At 40.8% G+C, this 16,077-nt stretch overlaps 1 long non-coding RNA gene across 1 annotated transcript; it reads left to right on the top strand.

Moving 5' to 3' along the window:
- The first annotated feature begins 4,330 nt into the window (after positions 1-4,330).
- On the top strand, positions 4,331-8,159 carry LOC142071612 (uncharacterized). Its single transcript, XR_012667737.1, has 2 exons — positions 4,331-5,002; positions 6,355-8,159. It is a non-coding gene; the product is annotated as an uncharacterized LOC142071612 (long non-coding RNA).
- Positions 8,160-16,077: the final 7,918 nt, after the last annotated feature.

Below are 16,077 nucleotides of genomic sequence, written 5' to 3'. Positions count from 1 at the left end.
TCTGAAACAGATGTTAACCATAAAAATAAGGAAGACAGTTTAAAGTACAGCATTTCTGTGACAATAAAGTGGGTGTGACAGGTATTCTCAAAGCTGCAGTCATAATCATAATGAATGGGCACATAAGTATGATGTTAATATATTTTTACTGTTGACTCGGGGTAGAATGCATCCTACTGCATGTATACCAGTTCATGTATTTGAGTATATACTTCATTGCAATAAATTCAATAAAATATTAATTAAAGCCAGATGTAATAAAGGTGCTCCTAAAACCTTCTACCCTGTAAAGCCCCCCAAATACTTGTTTCTCAAATATTTGTTTCAACAAAAGTATCCCCTAGCAGAAGAATCTTATCAAAATTAAGGCAACAATGTCATAGGCGACTCCAAACTAGAGTTTGAACTGAGTCAGCATCTGCTACACTGTCGCTTTTTGTTGGCCGGTCATACTAGTATGCTTTCCTTTTCCTCCATCCCTTGGGCAAGCTATTGGGGTGTCTTAGTAGGAAGGTTATGTTTTGCTGCACAATGGGAAAATACTTACATGTCCTAGGAAAACATGTCATGCTACCAGGATCTCGTGCCAGAACATGAGCAATAACTGGAAGAGGCAGGAACCAAGATAAAATCCTACATGAAGCAGAGTCATCATGGTTGCATTACACTGGGGGGTGGAGGGTGGAGGAGAAGAGAGGCTATAGGTGCTCAGGTCAGGTGACAAATGTTATGCATGCAGAAGTGCCAGAGTTGTGTAGTGCAACAGCTGTAGAGAGCTGAGGGAAATATTAGGGATGACCATAGGCAAGTTTGGATCAATCCATTATGTGGAGCCATGAGCCTAAGCATCTGTGTAGGAGCAAAAGGGGCCAAAGTGCTCCATGATCTGTAATAGAGGCACAGGAACTCTCACCACAGTAATTAGCCTGGTATAAATGTCTAGGCAGAAAGCAATTCTATAGCCAGCCCACCAACCTACGAGTTGAGATTCGGAGGGAGCGATTTATTTTCCCCTTAGCTGTATGGCTTTCAAGTGTCACCCCTGTATTGAATATCCATGCTTCAGATTCTTTTCTCCTCATAGGCATTAAGTTGCCTTTATTCAAGATGAACTTTATAACTTTTGCCCTTATTCAAGGACCTGCAAACTCTGCAGAAATCTGGCTTTTAACTTTTGCACAAAGGCCTCCTAGTCTCTGCACCAAACAGGACATTCTGAGACACCTTGAGGTACACTTTAAAGCTGGAGAGTTTATTGAATTAAGTATGAAAATGAACAGCACAGAACACCCTGGGGGACTTATTTTGAAAGTAAATTTATATTATCTTGCATTCCTCACAAATGTTTAAATGTTAGTTTTACCAGACTTGTATTTTCAACATATCTCTGTAGTGTTTTGGAGTGAGCTGAAGTTTTTGCCACCTGGACACAGGACAGCTGGGGCTGGTGGTAGATGAGAATTCACTGTGGAAGTGAACACTGTGTTCATTAAATGGATCCCAAATCTGAGTCACATTCCTGAGAGAATCCTCTGGCTTCCAGTTAGGCCCAAATGCTTCCACAACCCTTGAGAAGGCAGAAATGAACCCCAGAAATAAAAGCTGCACTCAGCCATAAACTAACACTTTGATCTGAGTGGTATATTGAAAACTCTAAAATGGTGATCTATCATTTTACATTCTCAGGGGGTTTCCTGGTCCTACTTGTAGGCCGGGGGTTCTGTAGGGAAGTGTGTGATCTGACTCTAGCAGCAGTCAGGCTGCAGACAGACAACCTAGAGTATGGTGGGCTGAGTTGTCCATTTTTGTTTTAGGGAGTAGCCAGCCGTGTGTGTGTGTGTCTCTCTCTCTCCGTCTCTCAGGGTTCTTGTGTGTATTCTGGATTCTAACAAATAGAGCAACCTTCCAGCAAGAATGTTTTTCTTTTTATCTAATTTCTCTGTTTGTATGCCATGAAACACAACTGTCCGTACAGAGACAATCTCAGTTAGTACAAGTGACTGTTTAGAGCAGTGGCTCTCAACCTTTCCACACTACTATATCCCTTTCAGGGTCTGAATTGTCTTGCTACCCCCAAGTTTCACCTCACTTTAAAACTACTTGCTTATAAAATCAGACATAAAAATACAAAAGTATCGCAGCACACTGTTACTGAAAAATTGCTTACTTTCTTATTTTTACCATATAATTATAAAATAAATCAACTGGAACATAAATATTGTGCTTACATTTCAGCGTGTAGCATATTGAGCAGTATAAATAAGTCATTGTCTGTATGAAATTTTAGTTTGCACTGACTTTGTTACTGCTTTTTATGTAGTCTGTTGTAAAACTACTGGGCAAATATCTAGATGAGTTGTACCCCCTGGAAACCTCTGCATACCCCCCGGGGTACATGTACCTCTGGTTGAGAACCACTGGTTTAGAGGGACCCCTATGAGAGTCACACTCTCCTTCCCCCCGGTAATAGTTCAATGTACTGAGTCCCCAATGCCTAAATGTATGGATCAATACTCCCTAGCTCAATTAAGAATCCAAATTACCCACAGCCCCAGGCCTAGTCCCAAAACAGGGTCCATTCTGCCCTCTAGAGTTCATAGTGATCAGTCCCAGTCTATCCTGCATTGCCTGGTTTTCCATCCACACATTCACCATGCTAATCAGGTCTCCTCATCTTGGCTACTCTTCAAGCAGGGCTGCAAATGTTTTCCTGGTCTGCTTCTATGATGCTGGCAGACTAGGTGCCAGATCATGCAAACACCACTTGACCTCATTGTGTTGGATCATATTAAAGAAATTCTGTATTAAAATCACAAATGAGTTTGATTCCCCATAGTTTAAATTCCAGGGTATTACTAATTAAGAAGTCTCTTGGTTTTTGGTACTGTTTCTCTCCCTCTATGTGTGAAACTTGCAAGCTGCTAATTGTGTTAGTACATTCTAAGACAGAGTCTGTTCTCAAAGCAATTCACAGAGAGAGAGACTCAAAGCAATACTCTAACAACAGAAACAGCACCCAGAGACTCCCCACCCTTTTGTTGTATTAACAATTGTGATTAAAATAGAGATAGAGGATGTATGTGGATGGATGCTTGGTGTGGATAATAACTGAATGATCAGGGAGGTGCCAGCCTAAGAATCCAGTGTCCATCGGCTGAAGAAGGCGTCAAGTGGAAATAACCAGAGGACCCCCCGGAGGGCAGACTGGAATCCACCCAACAGCCTCAAGAATGGGAGAACCAAAGAACAAGATAACATCTTGGAGCCGTCAGGAATGTGCTATCTGCTGATTGATTCAGCAACAGCATGATGAAGCAATTCCCATAGACTGGCATAGGAAGAAATTCCTATAAAAATAGACTCTAAAAAGTGAGAACTTTGGGGGGTCTGATTCTGCAAACCAACTTCCAGGAGCATCAGATGAGCATCTGACAAGGCCCTGCTCCCTCCTCATGTCCAGGCCACCTGGCCAGTGGCTTGGCATGAGCAACTCTAAGGCTGGTAACTATGATAACAACCTTGCAGGACCTGTGTGTGTGTGTGTGTGTGTTTGTATGAATGAATGTGTGAATAAATATGAGATTGAATGGAATGTTATAACTAGAACTAACTGCTTTCTATGATTCTTTCTGTATTCACAATAAATGTGGTATTTTGCCTTTTTCCCTTTAATAAGATCCTGCTGGTTTTTATTTTATTGGTACAACATTTTGGTGGAGAATTGCGAAAGGGGGAATATTGGTAAAAAACCTCAGTTATTGTAAATATTGGTGTGCACACCACCAGCTCTAGTGAGCTAGGCATTTCTATTAGGTTAACCAGACCTGCTGGCCTCCGAGAAGGTAGCAGGGGACCTGCTGGCCTCCGAGAAGGTAGTAGGGAAAACATATTAAACCAGACCTGCTGGCCTCCGAGAAGGTAGCAGGGGACCTGCTGGCCTCCGAGAAGGTAGCAGGGGACCTGCTGGCCTCCGAGAAGGTAGCAGGGAAAACAGATTAAACTAGACCTGCTGGCCTCCGGGAAGGTAGCAGGGGACCTGCTGGCCTCTGAGAAGGTAGCAGGGAAGAACAGGTTAACCGGACCTGCTGGCCTCCGAGAAGGTAGCAGGGAGAAATAGGTTAACTGGAGCTGCTGGCCTCTGGGAAGGTAGCAGGGGACCTGCTGGCCTCCGAGAAGGTAGCAGGAAAGAACAGGTTAACCGGACCTGCTGGCCTCCGAGAAGGTAGCAGGAAAGAACAGGTTAACCGGACCTGCTGGCCTCCGAGAAGGTAGCAGGGAGAAATAGGTTAACCGGACCTGCTGGCCTCCGAGAAGGTAGCAGGGAGAAATAGGTTAACCGGACCTGCTGGCCTCCGAGAAGGTAGCAGGGAGAAATAGGTTAACTGGACCTGCTGGCCTCCGAGAAGGTAGCAGGGGACCTGCTGGCCTCCGGGAAGGTAGCAGGGGAAAAACGCATAGATTAAGCTATGATTTCAGAATCTAGGCTGTGTCACTTGCTAAGTAATACCAGCAGTGACAAAGAGATTGAAATATCCATGTTAAGATGTTTAAAAGAAAACAGGGTAAGCCAGTACCAGAGGGAGGAATGGAGTCAGAAGGAACTCCAACCTCACCTTTTGTTAAAGAAATTACACCTTTTAAACAAATCCTTCAAAAATGTGGGCACAGTCCTTGGACTAAACAAGCCCTAGCTGATGTCTGCACTATTTCGGACCTAGAGGATAGATTGGCTCAGTATATCCTCATATACAAACCTTCTAGTGCTGCCAAAAGAGATGCAGCAGCAATTTGGTTGTTGTGGGAGGCATGTAAGGATTCTTCCCTCCGCTTGTCTTCATGTAAAGAGGAAAAGGCACAAACGGAAAAGGGAGCAGACAATTGGAAGGTGCTGGCTACAAATACCCAAAGCCAGCTGAAAATAGTGAAAGAGGCACTCCAGGAATACAAAAAGAGTGAAAAAGTTAACTCTGCAGAGGCTGGAGGGAATTAAGCAGTTAAACGTGTATGTATCTGTCTGTGTGTGTGTAAATATGTAAAGTTCTAAGGACCAGTTAGTTTTGTTTTTGTTTTAAATAATGCCACTAAAAATCCATTTGACTCTTTAATTCAAAGTTGCAAAACTGACAGACCTTTTTGCTAGACACAGGTAATTAGTGTTGTTTGGCTTTGGGATTTGGCATTTAACCCTTAAAAGGTAACTCAATGCTTTACAAAATTTAAAATGTTTTTAAGTTGTGGCTGCAGCAGGGCAGTCAAAATCAGGAGAATATAAAAAAAAAATTTTTTTTGGATTCTTTTTGTTTGTTTTTGTAACAAAATAGCAGATGAGAGTTATAGTAAAAAAAAAATATTAAAAAAAGACAGTGCCTCTCTGAAGCAACAGCAGGGGTGAGGTGCACAAAACAAAAAGAAGCAATGTTAGAAACACTGAGTCTTAAAATGGCTCTGAGTAATCAGACTGTCACTTTGATAAAGGTGCATGAAAACTCTGTAAGCAAAAAAAGAAATAGTGACACCTTATGTAAAAATGGATCTGGATAATGTTATGGAAGTTAAACTATGGAAGGAATGTGCATTTGCCCCAGAACATGTGCAGGGTATATTGTAGAAGGGGCAAAAGAAATGCAAACATACCATGCTACTTAATTAAAATGCTATTAGGGCTCCAAAGGGAGCCACAATAGGTTGGGTTTTCTTTTTCAGATTGCTGTGTGTTTTGGAAGCAGAAGTTAAAAGTAATCAAAACTCTGGTGAAAGTTGATTGTGTCCCTTTTAAGATAGAGTCTCTGAGCTGCTGATGGCTTTAAATCCAAAAGCAGGAAGTTTCTGTGAAAATGCAAATTACCTAAATGATAAAGGAAGGAAAGAACTAGCAGCACAAAGGAGCTGCAGATAAAGGACATACCTGGTCAGCAAACAAATTGTCTAAATAAAAGGCATGGGATAACAAGATAATTTTAATAAATTTAATGATAATAAGTATCCCTGTAACAACGTATAGTGTGTATGATTTTTGGAAAAATCCTTTAAGGTCGTATGGTAATGATGCTTCTCAGTTACTACCTGTAAATAGAACTTAAAGCTTAACACAGCAGGAAAAACATTATAAACTTGGTCTGCTGTATAAGAAGGAAAACTCAGGGATTTAATGACTAAACAGTGGGATAATTTCCCCATAACCCTTAAAAGATAAAAGCCATTGAAACCTGGCCTGCCTATAGAACAAAAACAGGAAAATATGGGGGCAATTTCTCTGTTTTGCCTGCAATCAGCCAGGGTATTTGTAAAAGAAATATTTTAAGCAATAATCTGCCACCCCAAAAGGGGTAGAAACATGTTCTTTTTGTCTTTCAGAAAATCAGGAAAAGCTGATGCCAGCTGAAAAGCAACCCAATACCATGAATCTACTGTCACAATAGAAATTGTGTTCTGTGTTCTATGTTTTGTCTTGTGTTTTGTCTTGTTGCTAGCACTGTTGTGTGTTTAAAAAAAAAAAATACTGAAGACCTGCAGGAACTTAAAAATAAATTAAGCTTTCTGTCCCAGCTACAGGACAGCCTGATACAAAAACAAGTACATGCCAATGTAGACTTGGTCCAAATTGGTCTGGGTAACCTAAAAGGCCGATGGAATCTTTAGTAATGGCTTAATACTACCACATGGCTTATCCATAAGAAAAAAAAAATATTAGAAATAGGAAACTACACAGCCATAGCTATGGGATGCACTGAAATGCAGATACCTGCACTAGCTACTTTGGAACACAAAATGTTCTGGGTCATATTGGGAAATATTAAGGGTTTGATGCATTTGTTAAAAAAGAAAGAGATCATTGTTTGACACTTATCAATATGAATGGATGCAATATGTTTCCAGTACTGTAAACCAGACTTGTTAATGGGAGAAATTGTTGTCAAAATTGCACACCAACAGTCCCTGGAGGCAAAGGTATTGAAGGTTAACCCACTCCCCATATTACACATGGGATCCTTTTGGCTACCCTGGACCTTGAGCCAGTGGGCTGGGGAGGGAGGGAAGCTATTGGACACTAGAGGTTGTACCGAATGGACTCCTCAAAAGTGTGTGTGCCTCATCTTGCCTGTTGCCCCAGAACCTTGTAGTAAAGATGCATCACTAGGATCATGTATGTGGCATGAATCGGAATCACAAACTCAAATTGCCTCACAGTACTTTCTCTTGAATAGGCTACATAGAAAGTGACACTGACGACTATAAATCTTAGTGTCAAAAGGGGGATTATGTTGGATCATATTAAAGAAGTTCTGTATTAAAATCACAAATGAGTTTGATTCCCCATAGTTTAAATTCCAGGGTATTACTAATTAAGAAGTCTCTTGGTTTTTGGTACTGTTTCTCTCCCTCTATGTGTGAAACTTGCAAGCTGCTAATTGCGTTAGTACATTCTAAGACAGAGTCTGTTCTCAAAGCAATTCACAGAGAGAGAGACTCAAAGCAATACTCTAACAACAGAAACAACACCCAGAGACTCCCCACCCTTTTGTTGTATTAACAATTGTGATTAAAATAGAGATAGAGGATGTATGTGGATGGATGCTTGGTGTGGATAATAACTGAATGATCAGGGAGGTGCCAGCCTAAGAATCCAGTGTCCATCGGCTGAAGAAGGCGTCAAGTGGAAATAACCAGAGGACCCCCCGGAGGGCAGACTGGAATCCACCCAACAGCCTCAAGAATGGGAGAACCAAAGAACAAGATAACATCTTGGAGCCGTCAGGAATGTGCTATCTGCTGATTGATTCAGCAACAGCATGATGAAGCAATTCCCATAGACTGGCATAGGAAGAAATTCCTATAAAAATAGACTCTAAAAAGTGAGAACTTTGGGGGGTCTGATTCTGCAAACCAACTTCCAGGAGCATCAGATGAGCATCTGACAAGGCCCTGCTCCCTCCTCATGTCCAGGCCACCTGGCCAGTGGCTTGGCATGAGCAACTCTAAGGCTGGTAACTATGATAACAACCTTGCAGGACCTGTGTGTGTGTGTGTGTGTGTTTGTATGAATGAATGTGTGAATAAATATGAGATTGAATGGAATGTTATAACTAGAACTAACTGCTTTCTATGATTCTTTCTGTATTCACAATAAATGTGGTATTTTGCCTTTTTCCCTTTAATAAGATCCTGCTGGTTTTTATTTTATTGGTACAACAATTGAACAATGACTAATGCATAGCTGGAAATTAGTCTGACTCATCTCTGTGTTAGTATTGTTAAAAGAGATGTTAGAGATATAAGAATGTGTTAGTGTTTAGACTTTATGAAATGCTTGTAGGATGCTGCATGTACTAATCTTATTTATAATACCTGTATCCCATGTTATAAGGTAATATTTAAGTGTTTGCTCAGAACCTATAAAAATGTTTGCTAAGGGCTTGTCTTCACGAACAGCACGAAAGCAGCGCTAATGCACCACTGTAGTGAAAACATTACAGTGCTGATGGGAGATTCCCATCTAAGCTGCATGGCTCCTTTTTCCAGCCCTGCATATGTGCCACCTGATTACAGGCCATCTGGTTGGCTCTGGTCCCATCAGTGCACTGTCCTCACTTGGGCATGGCTGGGCTTCTGCTCTGGAGTGACATTCCTCTACAGTGAGAGACTGGACCGGCAGAAGGAAGTCAGGGTGGAATTTCTTCCTAGTTCTGTGGCCAACAAGGGCTTTAGGGCCAGCCCTCCTCTCTGCCTGTCCCCTAAGCAATCAGTGCTTGTAGAAGTAGGACTGGCCCTTTATACTACAGCCATGTGCACATGTTGTGGGGACTCCACATCACATTTCAGAACTTCTCAGTATCTTGTTGATGCCCCTCAATGCAGTTGCTGAACTGATACATTCTCCCTCCCAGTCTGTCTTTCTGAGAGGGCGTGTCTTAACATATAATCCTGAAGCCAATGGGAGTTTTGTCAAGGATCTCCATGACAGAAGGATCAATCTCTGCTAGCTGTTTTCAGACTATGATAGACTCTGGAAACACATTAAATATTACTATTGTTAATGATTATCATGGCCTGCTAGTCTTTTCTTACATTAACATTTATGTCAGCCTCAGCATAGTACTTGTCCAGCAAAAGAGACTGATAAGTAAGGGCAAAGAGTAAACAATCCAGAATGAAAGAGAATGTAACATCAGGGACTGTTGTGGAACCTTGATTGTGGAACGTGTAAAGGCAGGAAAATCCTCCTCTTGCATGACTGAGAATATAATCAGCACCACTGGAAAAAATCTTGCCTAATGACATAATTATACAATAGAGAGAAATGGCATTGGAATGCTTCCAAGTTTTTGGTTACATAATACATGTTTAACAAAGCTGTCTGATTATAACTGCCCATACTTACTCAAGAGATAGAAAAGACTTCAAGGGAGATTTTCTGGTCTTCAGGAAAATTGTATTTTTTTCCCAAAATGCCTTAATTATTTACTATTTCACCAATTTATAACATTTGATTAACAATTATTTGTCTTTGGCATCAAGGTTGGGGAGATTACTTAAACTGAGTTGAATTCTGCTAAGTATCTGATTTCAACTATCAAAATCCTGGTATTCAAAGTTAAGGACAACACTCCTTCCAGAGTAAATAAAAATACACCCACCCACCCCCCACACCCAACCCCAAAAGCTTTCTTTCTCATACGATGGGTCTGCAGAATGCAGGCCTGACTTCCTACAAGAATCAAAATCTCACCAAGTGTTTTAACATATGTAAATATAAGGGTCTCCATCTTGGCTGATCCCCTGAGTATTGACACTCCGGAGCTAAAAACAGACGATGCTGCAGTCTGAGCTAAAGTGCTCTATGTGGTGCTGTACCAGACCCCTGACCTCTGTGGAGCAAGCACTTGTGGGAACCAGGAACACGTACACACTAGGGGGTTGCATAAAGTGGCCCTGATGGAAAAGATCATGGCCCATTGGGGTCAGAGTAAAGACCAGGGAATGACTGTCACTTTAACCTTCCATTGTAACAAATCCATACCATCTAGTAACTTAATTGTCTCGCTACAGTGTACATCATGGTTACTCGGAATTTCAAAGAAAAAACGGGGCTAGTATTCAGATCCATCTCCTTCTCCGAGAATAGGCATAATAAAATAGAACTACATACTATATCCAGAAGAAACGGACAATGGCAGCCATATCCAGCCCTAGGAGAGCAAGAGCCTGTGTTCTGCATATCCCTATTCCTATTGCCAAGGGAGAGAGGAATAATCCTTTTTTTCACAGGCAGTTACATGGATCAGTCCTGATCTTAACATAACCAAATCATTTTTACATACCTCTCAGGTACATCCGAAACTCAAATGCAGAATCTAGCAAAGAAAGCTATTATGTGAATGTGGATTTTCAATCTGTGACAAATGCATTATGCATAATAGTTAATAATAAGCCTCATTTAGTAAGTGATCCAAGTGTGTACCTTTTTGCTAGTTACTTACATCAACTGAAAATATATTTTTTTTCATTTTGCACAACAGTTTCAGAACACAATGGGCCTGATTTTGCTGACACTCTCTGCGTTAACTAAAAGTTGAAGACAATGGGGTGGCAAAGGTGAAAAGTCAGAATTGTGTTCCATGTGTGAGAGAACACTAAATGGAAATTGCTTCTTGTGAAGTACTGTTCTGACACATGTTAAGCACATGTCAGCGAAGTGAAAGGAATGTCTCTTGCTAGCTTTTTGGCTCTGGCATGTCATTGCCATGTCAGGCATGTCTTTCACTTTGCTGACATGCATGGCAACTAGCAGAAAAAAGCTGTAACCACTAATACTTTCTCTTGGAGCCTCAGCTCCTGGTGACGGGAAAATCAATGCTATGGAAATTCCAATGCAAGAGTTAAACGTCTAAATTGCTTATCTTTTGTTATATATTTGATATTTTGTTCCCGTCACAGAATGTTCCTGCTCACATTTGATGGTACTTCAAGTGATGTGCTTCCTATTCAAGCCATTCATCAAGATAGTTAACACTTGAGAAATGAAGGGGACCCTTTCTGTCTTTGGAAGCAGAAACATAGTGCAAAAAAAGTTGATCTGCAGTGCGAGATGTGTCTGTCTATTGGTTGAACTCTGAAATGGCACACAGTCTGATCTGAGTCCCTTTGTCCTCAGTTGGTACATCTTCCCTTCCCACCCCCACCCCCCCCGACGCCAAAAAAAAGAATAGATGTTTCCGCTTGGACTGGAGCCTGTGCTCTAAGACCTACTCCCCTCGCTAGGTTTCAAAGCCCAGGCTCTAGCTCCAGTGGAAACATCTATTTTTAGCCCCAGAGCATGAGCCAGTCAGTTAACCCAGGCTCTGAGACTCACTGTCCCTCTTTTTTGTTTGTTTGTTGTTGTTTTTTTTGTTTTTTTTTTTGCAGTATAGGTATGCCCATTGTGTACTGACAACCCAAACCTGTTCCCACTAAAGTCAGTAGCAAAATTCCCCTGGCCTTCAATCAGACCAACACTTCCAGCTAAGCAATTAAAACAGAGTTGTCTTAGGAACTTTGTTTCTTTTTAAACAAAAAGTCAGAAGAGGAAGAGACCCCTTTGTAGGTTGGTTAAGAAATGTAGGCATACACCCTTATCTGTCTGATAGGGTTATTCTTAAAAATCAGTCCTATCTTTGAACTTTTAAAAAGAATGGTGAAGCTGAAGGGAGAGATGTGAACATGTAAGGCTCAGAACTAGAGATTTGAAAATAACTGTTCGTTTGTTTTTTGTTCATTGGAAGTACCAAAAAAAAAAAATTTAAAAATCCCAGTACATTTTGTTCAAACTACATTAAAATGTTCAGAAACAAAAATTGTTCAACCGAAAAAACTGAAACATTTTCTTTTGAAAATCTTGAAAAATGAAAGACTTGGATTTTTGTTTGGGTTTTTTTCAACCAAAATAATTCAGTGAATTTGACATTAAATCACAAAATATTTCAGTCAATCTGCATTTTTTCAGCAAAAATGTTTAGTCTAAAATGTTGCCCAGCTCCAGAATTCTACCCCATACCTTTATGAGTTGCTAATGAGAGAGTTAGGGTGAGAGAGGGGAAAAGGTCAGCGCATAGGATATAAATTGGGCCCTACCAAATTCACGGCCATGAAGAACATGTCATGGACGATGAAATCTGGTCTCCCTCTGTGAAATGTGGTCTTTTGAGTGCTTTTACCCTATGCTATACAGATTTCACAGGAGAGCCCACAGTTTCTCAAATTGGGGGTCCTGACTCAAAGGGGAGTTGCAGGGGGGTCACAAGGTTATTTTAGGGGGGGTCACACTATTGCCACCTTTACTTCTGTGCTGCCTTCAGAGCTGGGTGTCCAGAAAGCGGCAGCTGTTGGCCAGATGCCCAGCTCTGAAGGCAGCACCCAGCCAGCAGCAGTCCAGAAGTAAAGGGAGCAGTACCATACCATGCCACCCTTACTTCTGCCATGCTGCCTTCGGAGCTTGGCAGTCGGAGCCACCACTCTCCAGCTGCCCAGCCCTGAAGGCAGCACCGCCGCCAGCAGCAGGGCAGAAGTAAGGGTAGCAGTACCACAGCCCCCTCTACAATAACCACCCCACAACCACCCCACAATTCCTTTTTGGGTCAGGACCCCTACAGTTACAACACCATGAAATTTCAGCTTTACATAACTGAAATCATGAAATTTACTATTTTTTAAGTCCTATGACCGTAAAATTGACCAAAATGGACCATGCATTTGGTAGGGTGCTAGTTATAAAATCACTGCTAATTTCCCTCTTGATGAAAAAGTAAACCATTATTTTATCATAAAATAGTTGTGAGCCCTTAAGCAACATTTTAAAATCTTTCGTTAAATAGGTCCAAGTCTCCGAAAAGTGGAAAGTGTCAAATTAATGGGGGTGTTGGGCGGGGGAGAGGGGAGGTGGAGGGTGGTAATAGGAAGGAAGTTCAGCTTCTGAAGTTGTCAAGTATTTCAGAAGTAAACTGAGATGACTTAATAGTACATAGTTTTGTGGGTTTATGAAAAAGCTGAAGGAAGCACTCTTTTTAGTTGAGGGGTGGGGAGAGGAGCAGGTACTGTTAGATAAGATTTAGTTCTATGTGCAAATTATCTTATTTACCCTATGATTTTAATGGGACTTTTGCTGGGTATAAGGACTGCAGGATTTGACTCAAAATCACCTAGTCTATGTTGCCATGTCTTGCCTTTCACTGTGAATCCTGTCCTATCTCTCACATTCATTTTGATAATTTGTAATGCCCTTTTCTTGCGTCTTGTCTTAAATTAGATTTTGCATATCTTATCTTTCTATATCACCCATCCCAATGGAGAACAGTTACTTCTTAGGGCCCCTTCAGCCTCTGTATTGAAAAAGTCATAAATAAGAGTGAGTAAAAAGACTCTATGTCACATTGATGAGGAGCTGAAGATCAAAAGGTAAATTTCACTTGCTATAACATGTTTTTATAGGCTAAAACTTAGCCATGTAATCAGTAGCATTCAAAGCATTCATAGAGAAGTATTTAGAGATGAAAATTATTCTTGTAGGGGTCCCTATTTAAGTAAACACATTGAAGTCAATGAATCAGACTCCATAATGAGCAAATGTCAAGGTTCCTCCCCCACTCTGAACTCTAGGGTACAGATGTGGGGACCTGCATGAAAAACCTCCTAAGCTTATCTTTACCAGGTTAGGTCAAAACTTCCCCAAGGTACAAAATATTACACCCGTTGTCCTTGGACTGGCCGCTACCACCACCAAACTAATACTGGTTACTGGGGAAGAGCTGTTTGGACGCGTCCTTCCCCCCAAAATACTTCCCAAAACCTTGCACCCCACTTCCTGGACAAGGTTTGGTAAAAAGCCTCACCAATTTGCCTAGGTGACTACAGACCCAGATCCTTGGATCTTAAGAACAATGAACAATCCTCCCAACACTTGCACCCCCCCTTTCCTGGGAAATGTTGGATAAAAAGCCTCACCAATTTGCATAGGTGACCACAGACCCAAACCCTTGGATCTGAGAACAATGAAAAAGCATTCAGTTTTTTACAAGAAGACTTTTAATAAAAAATAGAAGTAAATAGAAATAAAGAAATCCCCCCTGTAAAATCAGGATGGTAGATATCTTACAGGGTAATTAGATTCAAAAACATAGAGAACCCCTCTAGGCAAAACCTTAAGTTACAAAAAAGATACATAGACAGAAATAGTTATTCTATTCAGCACAATTCTTTTCTCAGCCATTTAAAGAAATCATAATCTAACACATACCTAGCTAGATTACTTACTAAAAGTTCTAAGACTCCATTCCTGTTCTGTCCCTGGCAAAAGCAGCATACAGACAGACACAGACCCTTTGTTTCTCTCCCTCCTCCCAGCTTTTGAAAGTATCTTGTCTCCTCATTGGTCATTTTGGTCAGGTGCCAGCGAGGTTACCTTTAGCTTCTTAACCCTTTACAGGTGAGAGGAGCTTTCCCCTGGCCAGGAGGGATTTCAAAGGGGTTTACCCTTCCCTTTATATTTATGACAGCAAATAATTAAGGTTTTATTCTATATTTTTAAAAAAGGTCTATGAAAGAAAGGACAGGGGAAGAATTTAGTAATAACAACAATGAACTAAGGATCTCCTAGGGGAGTTTGGGTTGATACTGCTTTCAATGGAGTCAGCAGGAGTTTTGCTACCGACTTCAATGAGAACAGCCGCAGGACTCACTAAACATTCAAATCAGTCAGGGTGGGTAGTTGTAATGTTTCATTTTAATAAAGTATAATATAAACCTATGTAGAATTTCCTTATTTTGTTGGTTTTATTTACTTTGGGGGATATTCTTTGTCTACAAATTTATCTTTTGAACCCTAACTTTTCTTAGAGCTTACCACATTCTGCTGCCATAGCTATGGTGTCTAGGAAAAATACTGTACCCCAACTGACATAGTTATGCTGGCAAAAGCCCTATGCTAGACATAGTTATATCAACAAAAGGTCCTTCTGCCAGCATAGTTTATGCCACTGTGGAGGTGATTTAACAATAGGAGTTTTCTTGCCTATATAAACTGTCTCTCCACTAGGAGGCTTTGCTGGTTTAGCCATACCAATGAAGCATGAGTAGTGTAGACAAAGCCTGCAAGTCATTCAGGGCAGGAACTGTTTTCATAGATGAAGGTACAGCACCTAGCACTGCGAGACCAACATAAATACTAAATCCCTATGCTATCCTTTCCAAAAACTGCATATTGGGACCAATTGTGCTTGATGCAAGCATCACTACTTTGTCGGGAGTTTTTAGACCTTTTCACAGTATACACCATATTTTAATACAAAGATTGGTGAACGACACCTCACCTCATATTCACTTCTGGGGAGGCCACCTTCAAACATTGATGATCACATACAATCCCTGGGACAGCTATAATTGCTTACATGGGGGGAAAAATAAAATATGTAATGTGTTTTTAGCTGCTTTTAATACAATTCAACAGCTGGAAATAAGGACCAGAGCCAGTGTTATGGCTCCAGTTCAGCCCCAATTAACTTTAAGTGCATGCTTAAATGCTTTGCCAAATCAGGGCTCAAGTCACTAGCCAGATTTTCATAGCTCACAGTTTGAGAACTTCTGCTACATGTAAAATCTAGACATAGAGCTATAGCCAATGTTATATAAACATATATGAAGCCCATTACTTATGCCTGAAACACACAGCACTTTCCAGATGGCATAGATGCATATTTACTGTTGTTGTGTTTCACAAAATAATTTGAGTTTAACAAATTATTACTGAGTGCCTGAAAAAAGAAAGAAAGAAGGGAAACAAACGGCAATTTGGAATTTTTCAAAAAGCCATGTAATTGCTTCTAATTGCCATATTACTATTTTGAGATACTTGTTTTCAGCAAAAGTAACGCATTCTTGGTGTGCATCTTCAAACTAATGCTTGGAAAGCAGCACACAGAACAAAGTATTGTTGCTATCCAAATGATTGATTTGCAAATTGAGGCAATAAGCAATTGACAATCAGAAACCTTAAAATCTGACTTGTAACATGCATCTAGGATCACAACACTGAGCAGAGCAATGCCTACA

The sequence above is a fragment of the Caretta caretta genome, chromosome 3 (genome assembly GCF_965140235.1).
Source record: "Caretta caretta isolate rCarCar2 chromosome 3, rCarCar1.hap1, whole genome shotgun sequence".
In the NCBI taxonomy this organism is placed as follows: Eukaryota; Metazoa; Chordata; order Testudines; family Cheloniidae; genus Caretta; species Caretta caretta.
This window is presented reverse-complemented; position numbering and strand designations above follow the sequence as displayed.